Source organism: Manis javanica, chromosome 11 (genome assembly GCF_040802235.1).
Source record: "Manis javanica isolate MJ-LG chromosome 11, MJ_LKY, whole genome shotgun sequence".
NCBI classification, from domain to species: Eukaryota; Metazoa; Chordata; class Mammalia; order Pholidota; family Manidae; genus Manis; species Manis javanica.
The window spans coordinates 27,659,931-27,684,549 of NC_133166.1; the positions used below are offsets into that span (position 1 = coordinate 27,659,931).

Sequence of the window (24,619 nt, forward strand, 5' to 3'; positions counted from 1 at the left end):
GCTGTATGTGTAATACGGTGGTTGGGTCAGAACTTACTGAGAAGGTAACCTTTGAGCGAAACCTTGAAGAACATCCCAGGCAGAGAGAACAGCCAGTGAAAAGGTTCTGAGGTGCACTGAGGAGGGCAGGCAGCAAGGGGACCAGTGGAGCTGAAACAGCGTGAGCTGCTGTGTGCTTGGAGATGTGTGCAGACAAGAAAGTGGAGGGCGCCTGTGTAGAGCCCTTACAAGCACTGCGGCTCCTACCACAACAAAGTGGAAAGCTATTGGAGAGCTTTGGCTGGTGCATCAAAATGCGTGATTTTCTGTTTGAGAGAGCTTCTCTGGTTGCTCTGTTAAAGATTTTAGAGGGACAAGAGAGGAAGGGAGGAGATGGGGTGAGAGACTTGCAGTGACCCAGGAGGGAGCCAATGGACTGGATCAGAGGGACGGCAGGGGAAGGGCTGTTCAGTGACATGATTCCGGATATGTTTTGAAAAAGTATGTGTGTGTTCATAAGTGTTTGCCTCTGCTTAGTTAAGCCAGGTGATTAGAGCTCTGTGCTAATGGCCCCTATTTTAGTCCATTCAAATTTTTGTCTGATACTGAGATTCACTTACGAATTCAACAGATAATTAGATAATTCCTACTATGTGCCAGGTACTGTGCTAGGGACAGTGGACACAGTGGTGGAAAATATAGTCTCTGTCTTCTTTACATTGTAGTGGGGAAGATACTGAGAACTGCAGGGTAGCTCACATCTGAATTCAGGTCTAGACAGTTCAGAGTTTGTAAAGAGGTGGATTTCTGGACTTTCCACAGTGGCACGCCACCAGTCTCCCTCCCTCCCCACACATGGGTTGTATAAATAAGGGGGTCATTTCCCTAAGGTAAAGTGAAGTCTATAGGTGATTGTTCTACATTCCCTTCTGCTCTCTGGCTGGTGGGTGAGAGGATGGGGAATTTGAAATTGTCCCCAACGAGGAGACAGAGCTTCTCAGAGAGTGGATGTTTGGTGACTCAGAAGGCCCACAGACCTGGCCCAACACCTGTCAAGTGTGAGGAAAGGAACGAGGAAGTGGATGAATGTTACTCTCCTTCCATGGCCCTAAAGAAACCCTTCTGTATCTTCTGGCTAAGGCTTCTGAAAAAACTAACTCAAGAGTCTCACTCTGCCAGTGGCTGAGTTATAATGCACATTGAATCCCTAAATTCCCAGGGTGTCTTCTGTTAAAGTTAGGGCAGTGGCTGGGAAAGGATGGGATTGGGGGCCTGCAGAAAGATCCTAATGACTCTGGGGATATTGTTCGGCTAAGCTTCCTTATCAACAGAAGCAGCTCTTCCGCCTGAGAGGTCGGCCCTCCTTTGCTGTAAGAACCTGTAATGGTCTCCCCTGAGGCTGCTGCTTGTAAATCACTGCCAGTTCTCCTCAGGCCCACCCTCACCATCCCTCTTTGTTTTCACCCCTATAAGTAGACTCCTGTCCCAGCGGACTTCAAAGGCTGAAGTGCAAAGTGACCCCTGAGATGTGCTATATATCAAATGAAAAGCATGGTTTTTCCAATGTATACAGACTGAAATCTGGATATTACGTGGGGATGGAGCTTATGCATTTGGAATCAAGTGGAAGGAAAAAAGTTGGATCAGGCTTAATATAGACATTTGATTGATATGGGCCCACTAAGCAGAGATTCTGGATTCAGTGTTCAGCTTAAGGGATTAGAAAGGGTTCTGAAGATTGTTTAGTTGGTTGGCTGAACCATGGACCCAGAGGCGTCCTGCTACAGGAAATAAAAGTGAATCATCAGACTTGCCTTGCTGTACTACAGAGAAAGGTGCCTAGAGGCTTGGGAATTTCAACTGTTAGAATGTTTTTATCGTAAGATTTGCTCACCCACTGTAGGAGAACACAGTTTTCACTGTGACTCTGAGAAATAAATTTGGGTTTTGGAGTAGTACGTATGGCTACTCTACTCATTTACCAAATGGGTCAAAAAGCTGCTAGTGTTTAGAGGGACAGAACAAGGGAAGGCTCTGCAGCAGGTCCAGGCTGCTATAAGAGCTTCTCTGCTACCTGGGCCAATGACCCAACAGATAACAGTGCTGACATGGGGTGGGGTGTGGACATTTGGGTCACTTCCTCATGTAACAAGTAGTACATAGGGACGCTATTTGGAGCCTTTGGTAGACCCTTGTTAGTGAATCACAGCATAAGCCCTGAGGATTTTAGAGCAAATCCAAGTCTATATAGGCTTTAGAGAAATAGTTTTCTAAAATAGGTTTTGCCTTACTACTGGGCCTTAGTAGACACTGAACAGTTAACCATAGGCCACCAAGTTACTCTGAGACCTAGCTGCCCATTATGACCGAGTGTTACCTGACCCACCAAGCTGGCAGACACATGAAAAGGTGCTCAGCATCACTCACCATCAGGGAAATGCAAATCAAAGCTGTAGTGCAGTATCACCTCACACCTGTCAGAATGGCTAGTATCAAAAAGACAAGAAATAACAAGTGTTGGTGAGGATGTGTTAGGCAAAAATACAGACATGACCTGGGTGGAGAGAAAACAAGGTCAGTAAAGCCCATTAAAAGGGATTCAAAATGTTATTTGCATAAAACCAGAGAGCCAGAAAGGACTCACAGAATTAATTGGTTAATTAGCTGAGGTTTCAAAGGACAGGAGTGACTTGGAATGTCTGGATATTCCCCAGATAAAGAAAAGTATTTGAGCATAGCCCATACCATTGTACCAATTACAGCATGCCATTGTAAAATCTACTTAGCCCACGAAAATGGCCCAGCTTATTCTTTAACTTAATCTATGCCCTGTTCTCCCTCTTCTTCCAGCCCCTTAGTCAAGTACCTCAGTAACCAGGGCAGGAGACAGCCCTCCAATGTGTGCATGGACCCATGTGGACACAGAATGCCAGGATCCAGACCAACACAGGTACCTAAGTAACCTGTTTTTGAGACAAAACTTCAGAGGAGCTATGAATCACCTGTATACATCATGCCTTATGCTGACCCTTACCAAAAAGGCTCTAAAATCCCAAACTCTAACCCCTTAAGCGTGTCCCCTCTCTGAGGTTCCCTTTCTTCAAATGTGTCACTCTCTCTGTGCTACTCCAGGTAAGTAGGGAGGGGCTGCTGAGAGCTCTGATCTGGGCTTCCAAGGTCCCATCTCCTGGGTGACCTGGGCAGGACTGAGCTGCATGATCATGATTCTTAGTACCCTGCCTGACAATCTCCTTTCTTTGCCTTTGGGAAGTCCTCAAAACATAATCTCACTTCATCCACTGTTCTGTGGCTCCCCCAAATCCTGGGTTGGTAGGGGCTTAGTTCTGTGCCATGTAGATTCAAGCAGACACTGGATGGGCACCAGGGAACCCTGGCTTTAGGAGTTGGCAAAGGATCTGCTCTATGCCAAGCAGGAGTTCAATGAGATTCTTTTTCCTCCCTCTGTTCTTCCTTGCTCTCTGCTGCCTGCAAGGCAGCTGCCATTCCTTGCTATTCTTGTTTTAATGAATTCCTTCCTTACCTATCACTCTTGACTTTCCTGAGTCTCAAAAATGAATTTAATCCCAGCATATGTAGAGAAAAGGGGACACTGTGAACAGTTGGTGGGAATGTAAATTGGTGCAGACAGAATGGAAAACAGTGTGGATGTTCCCCCCAAAATTAAAGAGAGAACTAACATAAGATCCAGAAAACCTACTTTTGGATATTTACCAGAAGGAAATGAAAGCACTAGAGAATATCTGCACACCTTGAAAGGATATCTGCACCCCCATGTCCATCCAGCCATAAAAAGAAGGAAATCTTAACATTTGGAATGACATGGATGATCCTTGAGGGCATTACACAAAGTGAAATAAGTCAAACAAGAACGACAAATGCTATATGACCTTACTTTCATGTGTATCTCATCAAAAAAATAGAAGTCTGAGCTCATAGATAGAGAATAGATTAGTAGTTGCCAGATGCAGGGGTGGAGGGGTGGGGATTGAAATGTGTGAAGAGTGTCAGAAGGTACAAATTCCCAGTTATAAAGTAAGTAAGTCATGGGGATATAATGTACAGTATGGGGACTATAGCTAATAATACTGTACTGCATGTTTGCAAGTTGCCGAGAGAGTACATCTTAAAAGTTCTCCTCACAAAAAAAAAATTCTGTAACTGTGTGGTGACAGACGTTAACTATATATATTGTGGTGATCATTTCATAATATGTAAAAATACTGAGACTTCATGTTGTGCACCTGAAACTAATGTTATATGTCAATTACACATCAGTTTAAAAAAACACAAAAGATCTCAAATATCTTAACATTCCATCAAAAAAAAATAGAAATAGAAGAGCAAAATAACAGAATAAACAGAAAGTGAGCACAATGAAGGAAAAATAAATATATCTATAAAATACTGAAAGAAATATAGCAGAAATTAACTAAATATAGAGTAAAAATAGAGAAAATCAAGGTAGTCAGAAGTTGGTTCTTGGAAGACAAAAAAGCGGTTGAACATTTGGCTGGACTGCCCAAGATAAAGGAGAGAAGATTCAAATTACTTAAATTGGGAATGAAACAAGGGTCGTTAAAACCCACCTCACCAAAATAAAATGGAATATCAGTGACTCTATGAAAAACCACAGTGCCAACAAACTAGATAACCTAGAAGAAGTGGAAAAAGTCCTAGAAAGACATGAACCAAAACTGACCCAAGAGAATAGAAAATCTCAGTAAACCTGTAAGAAGGAAAGAACTGGAATTAATCCTCAAAAAAACTCCTAAAACAACAATCCAAGGCCAGATGATTCACTGATCAATTCTACCATACTTTTAATGATGAACTAACACCAATCATTCACAAAGTGTACCAAAAAAAATGAAGAGAAAGGAACACTTCCCAATTTACCCGTTGAGATCAGTATTACTCTTACACCAAAACCAGAAAAAAAATCTATTTGGTTGAAATGTAAATAAGGACAAGAGAAGTAAAAACTGATCATACAGGTGAGAAGAGGTCACACCTTCTGGAACTTCTTTATGACCATGTAATAGGTTTTAGATTTTAATCTAAATGCCATAGACAATCACTGAAGCATTTTGAGTAAAGGGTGATTTTTTCTTTAAAGGATGAGTGTATCTTCTGGGTAGATGATGAGTTATAAGTGCAATAGTGTAAAAAGAGAGATGAGTATAGGAATGGCAGCAGGCCAGGTGAGAGCCAATGATGTCTTTAGTTTTGGAGAGGTGCCTAAGACTTCATTCATATTTCTGGCATAAGCAACAGGTTGATAGAGGTTCCTTTTGTTGAGATGGAAAAGTAAGGAGGAGGAGCATGTATAGCAGTAGAGGCATGGTAGCAAGAGAGAGGTCAAGGATTTCGTTTCCAGTTTCTCAAAGAAAATTGTGTGTATATGTGTATGCTAAAACTAATATAGTAAACATTAAAAAATTCAGTAAAACCACAATACAAGTTCCAAGACCCAACTCAATCCAGATGTACAAGAATTCAGTCCAGCGGGGAGACACACATATAAATATTAGGACACTGGGCAACATACATGCATAATTGGTAGTAGTAGGAAAACAAGAAATATAACAAGGAATGGGACTCAATGTTTAAAGTTATGTGTGAAATAGACATTTCAAGGCAAATAGTGCAGGAGCCTAACTCTTCATAATGGGCAAGTGTGTAGCCTCTGAAGCCAAAATGCCCGTGTAGTAATTCTACCTCTATCATTCTGAGTTGTTGTAAGATACAGGACAAGTTACAGAGCATATCTTGCCTCAGTGTCATCTATAAAACAGAGATAATCACAGCACCTACTTCACTGAATTGCTATGAGGTTTAAAGAAATTAATATATGTAAAACATTGCTGGACACTTGAGAAGAACTCTTCGAATACTACTATTACAATAAGAATGATAATGGTAACGTCAATTACCACTGGTAATGATTATAAAAATGATAACTTGGATAGAAGTCTGGAAGGAGGAATTAGGCAGGTGTCAAATATTCAAGACCTTTTATGCTGAGGATATTGAATCTCATTTTTTAAATTATTGCCAGATATAAGTTAGCTTTCCTCTTATTCCTGAAAGCACCCCTCTGAAAACTACTGACATAATTTTCACTTCAAGCAGTAGGTAAGTCATCTCCATTAAGCAGTTCGCAGTACATTTTCATGTTGAATGCAGAAGCCATTTCCTTCTACCATCGGTGCTAATAGGCCACCCATTCCAATTAGTGTAATAATAGAGAAGCATTTCTAAGTCATAGAGTATCTCGTTTCAATGGAGATGTAATGAAGTCTCTTCTTTTTGTCATCTGAAAAAGTTTAGCTAGAATGAGAAGATACTTTTAAAAATGGCAGTTAAATCTGAGAAGAATTCAAAAGTAGAGATACAGATGAAACAAAACAGCAAGTAGAGGGACCAAAGTACAGACATTCTTAGAAGCACAGAAGAAAAGGAGGCACACTTGTCCCTTTAAAAAGGAAGGAGAAAGTGTCATTTCTCAGAGATGAGCTCTTGAACCCCAGACAACTGTGAGCAATTTGTCAATTGCTCTGAAGTGTGGCAGAGTCAACCCCTGGGTCTCAGCCATGTGGATTGGGTACTGGTTTCCATGAGGCTGAACACACAAGAGGACACTTCTGCCTCAAGGATGTCCTGGCTGTCATTGCAGTCCACCGACTATCAAAACAGTAGAATAGTAGCTCTTACAAATGAAATGAATTAGACTGATAGGCACCCTGGGTGCATGGAAAAACGACCAAATAAATAAAGTGCCTGCATGGCGTGGTGAAAAAATCACAACCATTTGCCATGGCTCTGAATCCTGGCTCCACAATTTAACCTGGCACCTTAGGCAACTCATTTAATTTCTATGAACCTCAGTTTCTTCTAGGAAACAAAAGTTAACACACATAGGATTTAGATGCTTCTTAAAGTTTCTGGATCATAATGGGTCCTTAATGTATATTAGCGTCTCTCTGCAAATGTAAATGATAGCAACAAATACACTGATAAAACTTAGAAACAGGATAGTTTTGCATTCACTCTTACAGTCTCTGTGATTTGATAGGAGAGTAATACCTAGAAACATTCCTGACTCTGCTTGCTCCCCATGTTTCCTTCACTGCAGATCAGACAGGAACCCAGGGCTGACAGAGTCTTTGGCATCTGTGTGGCCTCTGAGTTACTGTCTTCCTCGTTACCATCAGGAGCAGTCAGTAGACCTTGTCTTCTGCTTTGGTTCCTTTTCTTAAAATTTTCTGACTTAGTATCCTGGGTTTAGGCCCCACTCTCATCCTCAGTGACAAGGGATCTACTGTCCCATTTTTCCTTTTTCTCTGAGGGCTTGATCATTTCATGGACCTATGGAAGGATAGTCCAAATGATCTGATAATCAAGTACTAACAGCAGCCTGGAATCTCCCCTGAACTCCATCCACTTGGCAGAAACCCCAGGAGAAAAGTGTGGCTTCAATAATAGAGAGGCTAGCCATACTCTCAGAAGGCCAGGCTCGACCTGAACCCTACATCTGGCACCGGTTCTGTTGTCCCATGGCTCATTCTAGTCCTGCCCCTCCCCGCCTATGCAATGAATAGCCAATCTTAAATGAAGCTCCAGAATACATAACCAGAATATGCACCATATTTACCTTCAAGTTTTCCTACATTTCTCTGCTTTAAGTTGACTGAATCTTGCAGAGTTGAGGTGAGAATACAGAAAGTTTGATTACCTGTCAAAGCAAGTGACAAGAACTTGCTTTGTCATAGTAGGGTCATGTGTAGGATTTTTAGGAAAGACAACTGGACAGGATTATTTTAAATGAATAAGTGAGATGCAGACCTATTTCTCATCTTTATTCTTGCTCTAAAATTGTTTGAACCTCCCTTTGGATCAATGTATGTCACTCCCTTGGATGAGCTCCACGTGGCACAAAGTGAAAAAAAAGGCAAGAATTTTCATCGCTTAAGAACAGCAATGAAAAAAAAATGCTTTCCTTTATAAATCTCAATAGTATGTCTAATAAATTTGCCAACAATGCGGAATGAGACTGTGAGGAAGTAACAAAGTTACTGGAGGAAGTATTTTTGATGCCTTAAGCACAGAACAATTTGACCTGTATTTTTAAAGTCATGGAACCTTGTTGAAAAGTGATAGGTAGTGGGGTAGCTGGTATTACTGATGCTCTAGAAGGAAAAAGAATTTTAGTAGTATTTTTCACTTGAAATCTATTGATTGAAATGGTAGGTGCTCTATGAAGGAGACTGCAATAGCTAAGGATCAGTCACATTTTCTTTCAGTTTAGTTGTCTACAACTATAATAGGTCAAAAACCTAAATGTGCAGGGTTTGAAAATAAAACTTTTTGGACTTCCTGATCCTTTCAGGCACCACCCACAGAGATGCCCATCTTGTTGTTCTAATGGATGAGAGACAGTCAGGCCAGGGCATTGCTTAATGAGAAGAGAAATCCCAGGTGTCCCCATGTTATTAAAAGAGTCCCTGTGAAAATATTGACATTTGGTTTGGTATTCGGCTGGGTGTTGAGAAGTCGTCAACTCCCCACACCAGTTGAGTCATATATTAATTGTATATTATACTGTGTTAAAAACACTTTGGTATGTGTCGTCAGCTAACTTCAGGTGTTTGGCAGTAAAAGTTAAGGCAGCATAAACATGCAGCTACAACATTGTGGTGATATGACTGGTTTACAATGATTTGAATGGAAGCTCAGGGAAAACATCATTTATTCCCAATTTATTTCCTTTTCTGATGTGTCCCTGTGATGCCAAACATCTGGGAGCGACCAAAAGCCTTAGAGAATCCTTTGCAAAGACTTGTTTCTTCATCTATCCAATCATTTCTTCAACAAATACTTTTTGGGGGTTTATTATACACAAGGTTTTACCTCTTAAGAGTTTAGAAGAGGAGAAAGTTATATACACATACTAATATCATTGTAGAAGTTGAAAGAAATTACAGAATGCCACCAGAGAGATGGAAATAAACTATTACACCTGAGCAGATTGCTTATAGAAAGCTTGCAGATTCAGGGATGCCTTCTGGACAAGATGGCATTGAACTGAGCTTTATCCTCAATGTTTTTATCCTAACTGGAGTTTAGGCTGTGTAACAGAGACACTTTGGGTTGCAAAATACAGAAAACACAACTAAAACTTGACAGGACTCTGGAAAGGGCAAACTCCACTGAAACAAAATGGTTCTCATCCAAACCAGATGATTGGACTAGAGTAGGAGCATTTTTTGTATGATTGGGGAGGGAAGTGCAGTGGTGTGTTTGCTCCAAAAAGTGAAAATAGATTGGTTCATAAAGCTGGCATTCATTTAACAATAGCCTTTGAGGTAAGGCTGCAAGGTAGATGCAGTGGTAAATGTCAGATGAGGGCTGTAATAGAGTGCACAGAGGAGAAGAAGTAGGAAGTAGAGAAGTATTATAGTAGTAAAGGTAAGAAAATGTTTTTAAAATGGGCTTCGATTATGACCATGAGAATGAAATTAGAGGGTGTGTATGTATTCTAGCCTATCTGCCGATTGTAGAATCAATGCCACTTGGCATCCGGTGTGAATGTGAATATTGATGATTTTCATGGTGCTATAAACTGAATTAGTACATACATGAGAAGGAGGACATGTGAGAGGGATGAGAATATATTGTTTGGTGTATATGGAACTTGAAATGTAGATTGGATGTGAAAGAGAAAGGCTTTTAGATATTAGTGCTAGAGAGATGTCAGGATGGGACTTTAGATCTGGAAATTCTGCAGAGGTGATAATAGAAGTCCAGTGATTGTCAGGAGAGTGTATTTTCATAGAAAAGAAAAGATGCTCAAAATGTTTGATGGCTTAAATGCCAGGGTATTTGGAAAAGTATGTTATGCTCCCAAAGCATACTTTTCATCACATTTCACATGGTTTAGTAGATGGGACATTTACATTTAGGACTTTTTGTAATTTTAAATGTATTGTTATATGTGGGAAGGTGTGGTGATTTCTAACATATGAGATTGGTAGCCAGGGTCTATATGTTATTATCACTTCCACTTTTAGTTTTTAAGTTTTTAGTCTGTAAAGTCCATCTCCTCAATTACAGACATAATTCGTATGTCTTCAGTGCCTTGGTTATGTCTAAGTATATATTCCTATTTTATATCTTGATTTTCAAGTGTACTCATTGTAAGTCTACCTTTATGGGAGATTTTTGCAAGACACTCTGAAAATTTCTTTTTGGTGAACATTAATTAATGTTGGTTATAGCAAAATTTTTAGGTATTTTTATAGCACTTGTATTGATCAGCACTTGGAATAAAGAATATTTCACAATCCAAAGTCAGAAGACTATTTTTGCATGAGCCTATATTGCCTTGTGCATTGATGTCATCATGAATATAGTCTTATTATGTATGTAATGTACTCTCATTCAAGACAGTTTATATATTATATTATGTGAAAGCAGAAAGTAAGATGTCTCCTACAAAACAGGCAATTAATAAGTTCAAGCTAAATTTAAAGTGAGCTAAACTGGAGGTTGGCACTATCAATCAATACCTTAGAAATGTTAGTTTTGCCTAACTCTGTAAATGGAGCAACAGATCACTGCTGAGGAATGGACTGATGGAATAATTAATAGTTGCCATGGTTAGAAAACTATTTTCATGATGATAGATCATCTGTGCATGGAAGTGTGCCTATGTAAACAAGATAATTCCACTCAGAACAAAAAATAATTAAAAAATAAACAATAAATCATACTGCCCATATGAATCAACTCTCATTATTGGACAAGAGTTTAACAGTATTTATCTGGTAATTCCTGTGTTAACTGGCAAACATCACAGATGTTTGCCATAATTTTCTTTTATATTGATGTAACCTTCTACAGTTTGCAGAGTTTTATCAACTCATTCATTATTTTAGCAGGGACTTTGATGCAAAGATTGTACTCAGTGTATTAAAGTCCAACAAAACTCTAAATATTTAAAATTAAATTATCAACGAGAAACCCACAGACACATACTTTTTTGAAAATGTTTTTTGAAATTTCTATATTATTTCATGGCAGTAAAATAATTCTCTCAAATAAAGGTGCTCAAAGGACAATGCAACTCCCATCAAAAGTGTTCTAAGAATAATTTACATTTCAAACATTGCATACATTTCTTATATGTTTGTTAACTTAATGTCTTTATCACTTAAAACCATAAAGAAATACATTAAACAATTACAGAAATGATGCACCCCACAAAATGCTCTTAAAAGAGCTTCTTTTGTACAATTAGTTCCTCATGTATCTAGTAGTAAAATAAGTCAATATGGCTTGGCAAAAATGCATAGATTAAGTGTAACTTTTTTTTTTTTTGCTTTCTCCCATTCCCCAATCTACAGACTTGCCGAAACACATATACCGTGTTTTGTTAAGCATAAGGTAAGATATTTATTCTCCATCAAGTCCACTATGGGCAATCAACAGTGAGTCTTTTAAATTCTACAGTGAGGGCCCTGAAGACCAGTGATGTCACTGCTTTCCTAAAATAGTTTTGTATAGTCTTGCAAGAGTACAGAATCTGAAGTCGTTTAAAAGAATTTCTGTCATCTCATTTAGAGATATTTTCTTTATTCCTTCCATGAGCTGATCTCGATAGTGATGTCCAGTCCACATGAGAGTGAAAGTCCCTCCCTCCCACTTGGATGAGGAAAACTGTTCTGTCGTGGTTGACAGGCATTTTCTTAGAAATTAAAAAAGGCAGCACCTTTAAAAAAATATATATATATATATAGCTAAGCTTTCCCTCAATTGTACTTTCATTTCATAGTAATAATTAATCTGATCTACCTGTAGGCAAACCCGCAATTAAGAAGAAAAACAAGAAACAAGAAACCCTCAATGTGTTTGTGTGCCAAAGCAAGGACAGAGTGACCGTGATCTTAACCCTGAAGCCTGTGACACTTGGCGATTGTAGCTTTCGATTTTCCTTTTCTTTCTTTCTCAAATCCTGTGTATTAGCTTTCTTTCTATCAATTTAAAAATCTTCCTGATTCATTATTTCTGCCAACTTTTTAATAGCCTGTATTTTAAGGATTCGTTCTCTGTTGATATTCTTTTCAAAGGCAGCCTTAAGATTACTAATCTCTTCCTCTTTCTTCAATTTATATTCTTCCTCTGCCTTCCTCATTTTAGCTGTTAGCTCCTCATTTTCTTTTCTTAATAATTCAATATCTTTGGTAAGCATGCTCTTCTTTTCTTCAAGCCGACTAACAGTGTGATCTTTATCTGTCATCTCATGTCTATTTCTTGAAGCAGCTTGCTTGCTTTCTTGGGTCAATTCAAAATACTGCGCTTCCAGAAGCCCTCGAGCCAACTGCTCAGACTCAGCTTTTGTTTCTGCTAGATGCAACTGAGTGCAGAGGGTTTCTTTCTCATTTTGTAGTTCTTGTATTTTCTTTAAATTCTCTCTGTTTTTTTCTTCAATGTCTTCCTTAAGTTCCTTTACCTTGGTCTTATAAAGTCTCAAGAAATATTGCTCAGCTTTAAGTGGATCTTGCAGCTCCTGCATCTCTCCTTCTTTTCATCTGTATTGTTTTGTAAACTGAGCTAACTCGAATTCTAACAATTTATTTGCTCTCAATAAAGTTTTTAGTTCCTGTTTCATATGCTTTTCTGTACCTTTTAAATTATCTGTTTCAAATGAGTCTTCAATTCATTTTGTAACAACAGTTGCTTATTTAATTCTTGCTCCAACTGAAGACTTAGATTCTTAACTTCATGCTCCATTCTTTATTTTCCATCAAATGCTCAAGCTTCTGCTGATATTGTTTCAGATCAACATCTACCATGGAACACTGCTTCTCAATCTGAACAACCCTACTTTCAGCCTTCTTGCGAGCCTCTCTCTCTCTTCCTTTAGCTTTTTTTCCATCTCACACATTGCAACAGTTTTTGCCTCTTCAATAGACTGATGTTTGTCAGTTAAATGAGCTTTGGTTATGTTATGTTCATTTACCTCTTGTTCTAACCGTTGTTGTAATGATTTAAGTTTATAGTTTAAATCTATTTCTAAATTTTTCTTTTCTTTTTCTGAGTGATTAAGCATATCTTGAGCTTCTTTTCTCTCTCTTTCCATTCTTCCAAGATGATGTTTGAGATGCTTCACCTCCTCCTGTAAAGATGTAATTTGAGCTTGAAGGTCTCCAGTCATCTCAGAATCATGACCTCTGTCTCTTCGTTCAGCTTCCAACACAGCTTGCAGCTGGTAATAGTTTTTGTCCATTAGTGACTTGGAATTCTCTAAAATTCTATTTCTCTCCTGCAGTTCCCTGGTTAGGGACTCCAGCTCACTGACTGCCTTGCTCCTCTCTGTGGGACTCTTCCCTAACCCCACAGCTGTGTCTGACTCTGTCCTGAGTAAATCATTGGCTTCTATTGGCTGCTTTTGTAATTGTGCCAGTTTCTCATGAGCAAGCTGTGAATTCTGATTTATTGTCTTTAAGTCTTCCAACGGATCCTTTAGTACATTAACCTCATTTGCTACATTCCTCCTCTTCTCATTTTCCTGCTTTCTTTTCTTTGATACTCATTAGTTCTACGCTGTAGCAACATTTTATCCTTTTCAATCTGAGACACTGTAGATTCTAGATTTCTTCTTTGATTCCCTCTTCAACCAATTCTTTCATCATCTTTTCTAGTTTTATGTTTAAAGTTCTGCACTTCTGCTCCATTTCATCTTTTAAGTGCATTTCATTATGCAGCTGTTCTTACAGCTTAATACTTCAGCTTATCAATGGTTTTTGCAAGTTTTCCTGCAAGCTTTTATCCACATTGGAGCTCATTGTACTATCATTAGGATTAGCTGAAGACAAGTATCTACAATTGCTGTAATATGTAAATCCTACAAAAGGTAGCTGATTGCCAACAAAAGCTTTAGGTATAGGGAATATTTTTTCAGCTCCTTTATCTTCTTCTAAATCATCAAAGTTACTTGTATCAATGTCACTGCTTAAGTGTGGTACAACTGGTGCTACAGTGTCTCAGAGTGTTTCCCAAGCCCACAGATCATTTTTGAAGAAGAGATGTCGTTTGATTTTTTTTACACCATTTCACCCTAATCTCTCCTCTCTCTCAGTAAGGAAGGCACAAATAAGATTTTTTGCTTCTTCTGATATGTCATTATCATCATTGAAGGTAAGTGAATTTTTATGGTTCATAATCTTACTATAAATTCTGAGCAGAGAATTTGCATAAAAAGGTGTAGAACCTACAAGCATTTCATATAAAAACACCCCAACGGCCCACCAGTCACATTCTCATCCATAATAACCATCACCTCCTGGGGATTTTAATACTTCAGGGGAAATATAATCAGGTGTTCCAATTGCTGTACACATTGTACCATACCTTCCTTATTCATCTTCACACAAGTACCAAAATCTGCTAACTTCAAATGTCCAGATTTATCAAGCAGTATGCTATCAGGCTTCACATCCCTATGAATGAAACCCATGGAATGAATCACATCTAATGCAGGAACTACTTCTGCAGTATAGGACTGTGCCCATTTTTCAGGCACATCATAGTTGCTCATTAAGTTCACAAGATTTCCACCAGGCATGTATTCCATCACCATGTAGAGGTAACGATCATCTTGGAATGCATAAAAAAGCTGAACGACCCAAGGACTGTTAGCAAAAGCCATGATGTCCCTTTCTTCCCAGAAAAAAGCAGAATCAGATCTCTTAATCATTTCATTTGCTGAGAAGCTTCATAGCATATGCCTGTCTGGTGGATTTATGCCTTACCAACTGAACTTCTCCAAATGCACCTCTACCAGTCACCTTCACTACTTCATAATCTTCAGCTTTCATCTGTAAATCTCTAATTTTATTCATTCTGTCTTTATATCTATTTAAAAAGTTGTCAATATTTTTGTTTTTCTTAAGGCAGGAAAATCCAAATCATATACCAAAGCATCCAATCCATCCAGCAAACACTCCAAATTCACTTCCAATTTGGTATCCCGCAGCAGGTGGTCTATATTTTCAAACCAAGTCTCAAAACTGTCCGCAGTCGACATGCTGCTGTTACTGTGCCAGTACCTCCTCCCAGCACCAGCAGTGGAAAGCAATTTCAACCAACCTCCTCTGGCGGTGGGTTCGCAGCAGCGGGAACCTCAGGGTCACAGGTGCACCTAGCTCCCTTCCTCCCCTCACTGAGGGGATCTTCGCTCTCCGGACCCAGGGCCACGGCACAACAGTCACTCTCCGTTTGTTATGTTACTGTGGAGGCTGCTGCTGCGGCGTTCGGCAGAGGAGCAAGAGGTCGGTGCCCGATGTGGGCTTAGGAGAGGGAAGGCTGGAGAACCGGCCCTAAGGAAGACTAGAGTTGGGCTGGGGGCTGCTGCTGACTCGGGAGCTTCTGGAAGGGGCTGCGGCCCCGGTCGGGAAAGGGCCCGTCGCTGAGCCCTAGCTTTTTAACAATTTCTGTTTTCCTTAGTTGTTTGTGGTCGAACTCTCCAGTTGTTCACTGTTGTCTCCATGACCTGAGGTCTTTCATCTTCACACTTACCCCAGCCATGTTCTTCCTATCATCGTTTCCTTCTCTTTTGTGCCTACATAACATTAAAACTGGAGACCCTGAGTTTGGTTTACTGAGTGCAAAGGCTATTAGGTAGAACACAGTAAGTAATTTTTTATTCCTAGTAAACACAGCACACACATCAACAAAAAGAACAGAAAAGGTAAACTAGAGAAATAAGACCCCACAGAGCTATACTGCCTAACAAGAAGTATACACCGGGAATTCAGCCAAGTAATGAATGAGCTGTGTTTACACTTTCATCCTTTCTTAACAACAGTGCTGATGTAAGAATCACCATTCTGGGTGGAGGAGAATGCATTTATATTATATATAGTAATAACTCACTCCTATTTATAGTAAATCCTAGGACATTGTCTGCTTCCTTCTTTATTTTCTCCAGGTCCCATTGATTCTGTCCCTGCAGGTGTTGCTTTGAAACACCTCACTTCATCCCATCTCCACCATTGCCACTCACTGGGTCTGTGATAGGGGCCTCCCAACAGCCCTCCCCATCTTTAATCTGGAGTTCCCTCTAAAACCCATTATACATACAGTAGCCAGAATTATCTTTAAACATATTAGTATAATCACAGTAACTCTCAGCTTAAAACCCTTAAATGGCTTCCAGTGTTACTGAGGAGACAATTTAAATTGTGAAATTAAAAACTTGAATTATTAAAATAGTTAACACAGCCTATGACATCCTGCGTGATCTGGCCTAGATCAGCTTCCATGACTTCCCACACTGTGTTGCCCATTCACTGAATTCCAGACTCATCATCCTTCTTTAAAGGTCTGGAAGGGCCAAACCCCACCTCAGAGCTAACACTTATGCTGCTGTATATGTGCTTCTCTTCTCCTCACTCTTCACTTGGCCAAACACTCTTCCCGCAAGTCTCACCTATTTCCTTGGGAAGTACCTGTACATCTGTGGTAGACACCATGGTTCTCCTGCTCATTGCTTCTTCCAACCTCCTTTAGTGTGGCCTCCTGAGCTGAGGAACTGAAAAGCTCAAAATTATCTTGCCCATCCTCCCTTGCTGCCCAAGTTCTCAAGGTGACTTATGTTTACCAGGCAGAAGCTCTCATGGAAGGCTTGAATTCAGAACTAAGTTCACTGGAGACAAAAACAGAATGTGAGGCATCTATTTCTTTGGTACAGATCTCAGCAGAGGGATGTGTTTGGGCTCTGCAGCAAGAATATCAGCTCTCTGACTCTGGCATCATTAGTAGCCCCACTCATGGTTCAGCTCTGTGCTGTGGCTTTGGGGATGGTTCACGGCAGCTCATCCTAGGGTCTGTGGCTTCACCAATTAATCTGAAGGTCATTTAGTATTCTGCAGTGAATACCTTTCTGTTTAAGCTGCCTAACATTGTTTCTTTTATCTAAGATGAACCTTGATTGGTGTCTCCTCAATCTAAATCAGGCCCATCTGTTAAAGTCTTTTATTGCACTTGATATTTCCTTCAGAGTACTTGTTTCAATTTGTAATAGCATATTTACTTGTGTGTTTGTCTCAGCTGCTAGATTCTCAGCTTCACGAGGATGTAGCAGGTGCTTAGCTCATAACAGTTGACGAAACTAAGAGAAAAACCAACTCCACCAGAAGGTCCTTCATGAATCTTTTCTCATTACATCTAGGGATAAACTATGTTTCCCTAGCATCCACTCTTGGATCTAAAAGAGTGGATGTTGCAGAGAAAATGTGTAAATAGTTGAGCACAAGAACTCTGGTATGAGATTTGGACAATTAGACTAACAAGTCCTTGCTATACAAATTCTTTGTGTTTTTTTTGGTGGGGGGGAGGGTGTTTAATATCCAACTAGTAGAAGAAAAAAGGGTGAGTAACAGGAAAGAACAGAATTATAATTGAAATGTATTTTCCCCAGTTGTATCATATGTCTTTCATATTGGACAAAGCTGGACAGATGTTCTATGTTAAAGGATAAAACATATTTAGATTTAGAAAATCATCCATTATGTTCAATTGGCATTTTCAAAAGTTTCCATATGTAGATCTTATTCAACTTTCGGTGACCTTTGAAGACAGCATGGTGCTCCTCTCTCTGGATTCCTTCTATCAGTGAATGAAATTACCCCCCAGGAACCTGGACATCAACCTCAATTCTCCTTCTTCTTCACAGATTCATCTGCTCTGTCAAATTTGATCAAAAATCACATTCTTAAAATTTCTTTAAAAAAAAAAAAAAGAAAGAAAGAAAGAAAGAAAAGGGGGATTACTCCTTGATAGGATAAAACTATTGGTAAATCAAAGATCAACGCATGCTTTAAATATCCTTAATGTTGATCACTTAAAGGGTGTCAGATGATCAGCTATGGAGGTACTCTTTTCTGATAATATTCCTTTCTCTTAATAAAAAAAAAAAAAAGCAGTTACTGTGTGCTGACCTCCAATGAGTTCTGCACAGTGGTATAGAGGGCATGTCAAAGTGTGGGCAAAGGGTCTGTTTGTTTCTATGCAGAAGATCAAGGCCTAGCTTGGATACCCAGAAAATGAACTAAGATACGATATGAGGAGGAGCTTATGGCATCAGCACTCTCTGGAGGACTTGTGCCAGGGGGATGATCATCAAAAAGCCTCCACAGGCATCCGGACGATGCTGCGGTTGTGGCTGCATACAGCCCACCGTCTCCTGGACTTGCCATAGGAATGAGGAGGGAGATGTCTAGGCTGGCATGTGCATACAGTGAGACAACGAATTTGACTGGATCTGTACTGTTGGAACTCAACCAGGAGTTGGGAGGGGTACAAGTTGTAGCACTCCAAAATCTCATGACTATAGACTATCTACGGTTAAAAGAACATATGGGATGTGAACAGATCCCAGAAATGGGCTGCTTTAATTTGTCTGATTGTTCAAGTACAGTTGGACAATATCCATCATATCATAGATAAATTTTCGCAAATGCCTAGGGTGTCTAAATGGTTTTCTTGGCTTCACTGGAGATGGATGGTAATTATAGATTTGCTTTGTTTATGTCACCGTATTCCTATTATGTTAATATGTGTGTGCAAATTAGTTAGTAGTTTAAAACCTACACATACTTAAGGTACTCTACAAGAAGATATGTCAAAGGAATAATTAATCCTCCCATGTTTCCTTCCATATGCTACCTCTATAGCTTTTCTTCTTCCTTCCTAATTACAACCCTTAAATAGAATTCGTGCCTTATATCAAATTTACCGAGTATCATAATTCCTCCAGGTGGTAAAGATACCTCGAGACAAGTGCTGGGCATAGAAGCCACAGGGCATAAATCTGCAAAGAAGTAAAAAGCTAACCTTTTCAAACAATATGGCTTCTCTCTCACTTACCAACTTTACATTTCCCTGCATGGCCCTGGAAGATGACTGGTTAGCCAGAGATGGGTAAGATTCCTCAAGGGAGGAACAACCTAAGACAGGCACAGTTGCATGGGGGCCATCAGGTGAGAATTTGGGGATCAACAGAGGTGAGGCTCAGAACCTCACCCCCCCTGCTTTGAGAGAAATCTTCTGCATCCGTGGATGTCTTGCTGCCCTTGTCTAGCCTGGATTAATACTTAGTCCATAGGCACACACCTGATCATCTGATCATCTACATTTGCCCTCTTACAGCACTAAACTATGTTTTCTACCTTTATCTTGCATCTACCTACCACTTCAGCATTTTATTAAAAATAAAAATAATAATAATAATAGAGGGAGAAATGTGGGATCAACATATAAATCAAGTACAAAAATCAAACGAATATTCATATTTGACCTGATTGTTTATGGGTCATAATGCGTGATCAAAACCGAAAGTTTCTGTGATGAATGCCCTTGTACTGTTCACCATGTAAGAACTTATTCACTATGTAAGAATTCGTTCACCATGTAAGAACTTGTTCGTTATGCTTCAGAAGATTGGAGACTGACGAGAATTAGGCTTGAGATGGATTAATGATTGTACATTGAGCATTGACCCCCCTATACTGAATTTTATTGTTGTTAACAACCATTTGATCAATAAATATGAGAGATGCCCTCTCAAAAAAAAAAAATTTCTTTTTTAAATCATCTTTTTTTTTGCTCTACTTTTGTTGGTATTATTAAAATAGCTACTGATTTTCCATCACTTCAATTTAGCATGTCTAAAATCCAAATATTATCATGTTACTCCCCTGCTTAAAATCCTTTAGTGGTCTCCCTTTTCAGTCAGATAAGATACATTATGATCCCTTCTCATGTTCTGACCACTCTCCCACCCATGTACTCTTTCCTTTAGCGTCACTGAAATATTTAAAATTCCCAGAATGCACTGGGTTGTCTTCCTATTCCCCATCCCCCAGCTTTCTGTACACATGACTCTGTATCCCCGACACCCCTTCCCATACTCTTTCCTTAACTAATTCAAAATCATTTTATAGGATTCAGTTTAGACATCACTTCTAAGAAGCCTTCTCCAAACCTTAGGTCCTGAGTTAACATTTAATCTCATAGTTCCCTAAGGATTCTATTCTCACCCTAATTTATCATCCTTCTGAACTTGCTTCTTTATCCATTAAGATCAGCTTTTCACTAATCTTAAAATAATAATAATAACAGTGACTGAAACAAGTTGGAGGCTTATTTTTATCTTATGTAAAAGAAATCCAAGAAGTCCTGAGCTGATAGGGCAATTTCAAGGTCATCAGGTTTCTAGTTCCCTTTATTTTTCTGAACTGACTTAGCATATGGTTTCCATCCCTAAAGTTGCCACACACCCAGGAAAACTTCAGCAATCACATCTGCATATCAGACAGGAGGAAGATAGAGAAAGCAGTTAATAGAAGATGCAATTTTAGCTGCTTAGTCTCCTGAGGAGCTTTCCAGGTAGTCTCACCCAATATCTTTGCTTACTTTTCCTGGCTACCCCTGTCCCAGGAGTAACTGGCATGTTATCTTTTAATTGGGTACACTGATGCTTGCCTTTTTGTGATTCTGTCAGAAAGGAAGGATATTGAAGAGACAGCTAGCAGTCACTGTTACCCTGGGTTAGCTCCTCTTCAAGGGCAGGGACTGTCTCCTTGTATCATCCTTAGGCCTAAGACCACATCATGCACTGAGTAGATGTTCAATAAGTATTTGTAGAGCTAAATACATAAATTATTTAAAGATAAAAAGTGTGAACATGTAAGTTATTTGAGTTTTAAAATATGCAACTAAGATGGATCTTTCTCATGGACACCACGGTCATCCAAGACAGTGACAGAATTTAGGGAATGAGAAGACTGTAATCTGAGTGTCTGGGGTAACACTAAAGATGAATCTTAAAATTTAAACACATCTTTAACAGAGGGAATTGAGAAGGCAGAGGCATGAACAAGGGAGGTAAGAAACACAGAGTACTTGGAATACCATTAAATATATTTGCTTTTGGAAAGGGTTAGGGATGAGGCTAAAAAAGCAGGCAGGAACCATATTGTAAAGGATTTGAAAGCCATGTTAAAAGGCTTTTCCTGAGAGTAATGAGGCCAGCCAAGTATAAAGAAGGAGGAGAAAAATATGCATGTTTTTAAACTTGCAGAGGTGTTTGGGGACATTGTTGCCAAGGTATATGACAAACATTTTTTATTCAAATTAGAAGCTTTAGAAAGAGATATCAGCAGGAGATAAAAGTTTTACAGTATTTACAAGTCAGTGGTGGTTGAAATGATTGAATGAGCTTATACAGGTGGACTGTGTAGATAGAGATGATGAGTGGGTCAAGGACTGAACCTAAGAAACATTAAAGAAACAAAAAAAAATTAAAGGATAGCCAAAATTGAAAAGACTAGGAACAACAAATGCTGGTAAGGATGTGGAGAAAGGGAAACCTTCCTACACTGCTGGTGGGAATGTAAATTAGTTCAACTATTGGGGAAAGCAGTATGGAGGCACCTTAAAAAACTAAAAATAGAAATACCATTTGACCTAGGAATTCCACTCTTAGGAATTTATCCAAAGAAAGCAAGATCTCAGATTCAAAAAGACATATGCATGCCTATGTTTATTGCAGCACTATTTACAATAACCAAGACATTGAAGCAACTTAAGTGTCCTTCAGTAGATGAATGGATAAAGAAGATGTCACACATATACACAATGGAATACTATTCAGCAATGAGAAGAAAACAAATTCTACTATTTGCAACAACATGGATGAAGTTAGAGGGTATTATGCTCAGTGAAAGAAGTCAGGTGGAGAAAGAAAAGTACCAAATGATTTCCCTCATTTGTGGAGTATAAAAATGAAGCAAAACTGAAGGAACAAAACAACAGCAGACTCACATACTCCAAGAAAGGACTGGCGGTTACCAAAGGGGAGGATGGGTGGGAAGGGAGGGATAAGGGGATTGAGGAGAATTATAATTGGTACACATGGTGTTGGGGTAGGACACAGAGAAGACAGTGTAGCACAGAGAAGAAGTAGTGACTCTGTGGCATCTTATGACCCTAATAGCAACATCAGTGAGGTAAGGGGGACTTGATATTATGGGTTAATGCAGTAACCACAGTGTTTTTCATGTGAAACCTTTATAAGAATGTATATCAATGATACCTTAATTTAAAAAACCCTGATATTATAAATAAAAAGTAAAAAAAAAAGATATTCACAGTTCCTTTAATATTCAAATGGAAAAATCTACAGTTATAATCAGTGTTGTACTGCTCACTTGCCTTTTCAAATGCCAAAAGCCAAGACTCACTTGATCAGCCTTTGGATGAGGGACTACATGTTTGGCTTCTACATCATCTTAAACAATGTCCAATTTAGTATTAGATAAAAACCAAAAGGGTCCTATGTTGAAGGCACTCTATTTGACTGAGTCTTTCCTTTCAGCAGTTTGCTATTTCTTCCCTCCTAGATTTTGTTTATAGCAGCTACTTAGTTTTCTGTGCTCAGTTGCTTATTTGTTCAATGCCTGGCTTCCCCCAGTCAGTTGTAAGCTTTATGGTCACAGGCCCTTTGTCCGCTTTGGTCATTTCTTTCTCAGCGTCTAGAACAATGCCTGGCGTGTGGTGATCACTTACTGTGCATTTGTTGATGAACAAATATTGGCTCTATGATAGGTTATGGTAACTTGATATTCATATGAGGTATTTCTACATGTACTTTAATATGTTAACATCAAGGTTAATATATCCCACCTCATTTATTTCTTTGTCTAAGCAATATGGACATGGAAACTCAGAGATTAAAACAAAATTGCTGAGCATCCCAAACCAGAGAGTTCCAGAGATGGGGTTAAACTTAGGTCACCAGAATCCAAACCTTCTGTGCGCCTCTCTGCACAATGCCACATTCTTAGGGAATGGTTCTCCTTTGTTGAAACTTACCCTGTTGGCATCTGACATTCTATAGGGCCCCACAGGGCAGTGGATTCAAGAAAGGTTGGGTCCCCATGAGGAAGAAAAGAGGTGCTAAGATGAGCACAGGAACACCTGGGGGAAAAATACAGGCACCAGCCCTTCAACTGCCCCAAGGACAAAAGAGGCACAGCTGGGAATAACTCCTAAATCAGCACTGGGCACAAGGCCAACGCTTCCAGGTGCTCACTTATGCCTGACAGGGAGGCAGCCTTGAACTGCTTCAGACCCAGCCACTAATAGCTCACCTGCATCAGAGAGCAGGACTTCCCTGGTTCCTCTCCCGGTTCTTCTGACAACAGAGCCAGAGCCCTCCAAGTGCTCAAGGACATGCACGAAGCTGTGGCGTCAGGCAGAGCTGAACAAGTCAGGTCTCCCTACCTGGCCCAGGTGAGGCGCCCAGTCAGCCAGGGGTCCTGCTTGAGGTTCACATGCTCAACTGGACAAGGTTAGGGAGGGGTTTGCAGGACACCTGATTCTACTCGTATGTCTGCCCTTGGGAAGATCTCATCACTTTCTCTCTTCTCTGGGCCTGTTAACTTTGTCAGTGTCATGGGGTAACTGATACCTGAGGCCATACAAGAAAGAGATACTCAGGATAATTTTTTGCAGTTCTGTTCTCTAAAGCCGACTGGGTGAGCAAAATTTCGGTCCCTGAAGCTTTGAGAGGAACTATACTTCCTCCAAGTCTTGACTTTCCTGTGATTAACTCAGGGAAGGCTTGCCTCAGTGGAACAGTCACTAGGCAGAGGACAGCAGAGTACCCTGCTTCCTCAGGACAATCCTGTGGGTACAGAAGGCTTAGAAGACTGGGTGTTTATTGCTGGGACAGCAGTCAGGTGATTAGCAGGGGGATGTTGGTACAGAAGTTGTGGTGGAACCCGGAAGGAGCTGTCTGTGGGCCCCCAGCTTGTGCAGTGCTTCCCCATCTTGAGCCAGGGGGCCATCTCTTCTTCCCCTGCGGTTTCCAGTTCTCTGGGAAACCCAAAGGCCCTCGCATCCCTCCTCCCTCTTCCTTTCCCATCCTCTTCACCAGCACCAAATACTGTGCATTGTCATGAAATGGCCCTTACGGTGGAAGTGGTTTTAGTATAAGTATGTGAGTTAATATGGAATCCAAAGGAAACTCTGGAAATAATGAACTTTCTGAAATTCTTGTGCTTATTTTTCCACTCAATTATACAAAACTATAGAAAAATAGTATAATCTGGACTTGCATTGGGCTTATTCCTATAAATAATAAGTAGTTCCTGGTCTGAAGGAATTTGCAGAGTAACCTGTAAGTCAGATATCAGTAGGTAATTAAAGTACAACTGAGTAATTAACCATTCTAATAGAGTCCAGGAATGGCCCTCTTTGGAAGCAACACAAGGAAAACCAATCTGAGTTTTGAAAATGAGAAGGAAAAAGTCAGCCAGGTAGAGAATGTGGCATGTGCAAACAAATGATGTACGTGTAAAGATACACAGCATGAACTGGCACGTACACCTCATGGGTGAAATGTAGCCAGCCCTGTGTTAGATATGGCCTGTGAGCTAAAAATATGACTTTTACATTTGTTAAATGGTTAAAAATATCAAAAGGAGAATAATAGTTATGGCCCCTGAGATTATATCAAACTTAAAATTTAATGTCTATGAATACAGTTTAT

The 24,619-nt window shown here is 39.7% G+C and overlaps 1 pseudogene; it reads right to left on the bottom strand.

Annotated features, from left to right (window-relative positions):
* Positions 1–13,948: 13,948 nt before the first annotated feature.
* LOC140844243 (rho-associated protein kinase 1 pseudogene) lies at positions 13,949–15,321 on the bottom strand (annotated as a pseudogene).
* Positions 15,322–24,619: the final 9,298 nt, after the last annotated feature.